Source organism: Ailuropoda melanoleuca, chromosome 2 (assembly GCF_002007445.2).
Source record: "Ailuropoda melanoleuca isolate Jingjing chromosome 2, ASM200744v2, whole genome shotgun sequence".
In the NCBI taxonomy this organism is placed as follows: domain Eukaryota; kingdom Metazoa; phylum Chordata; class Mammalia; order Carnivora; family Ursidae; genus Ailuropoda; species Ailuropoda melanoleuca.
In genome coordinates, this window is record NC_048219.1 from 70,332,694 (window position 1) to 70,333,109 (window position 416).

Below are 416 nucleotides of genomic sequence, written 5' to 3' on the forward strand. Positions count from 1 at the left end.
GGGCAAAAGATATGTTTGTAGCTCAAGGATAAAAACTTTATCCTTCTTCACATTTAAAAAATGCGTGTATTTCTTCATATTGTTTTATACTTGGTGGTGGAAAGGAAAAGGCAGATTTTAAGGGTAGTTAGGAAACATTGGATAGAGGGAAGGATATTTAACATGTGGAAGAATATGAAATGTGTAGGATTGGAATGTCAAGCAGGGAGTGCTGTGATGGCCAAACTGGGCCAAAAGTTGTCCANCAAAGTTGTCCACTCAAAAATGTTTACAGATATTTAGAATGGAAGTCAGCAACTTGATTCAAAATAGGTAAGTTAGGAAGTGCCTGGACACTCAGTTGGCTGAGCGTCTGACTCGTGATTTTGGCTCAAGTCAAGATCTTGGAGTCATGAGAAGGAGCCTTGTGACTGGCT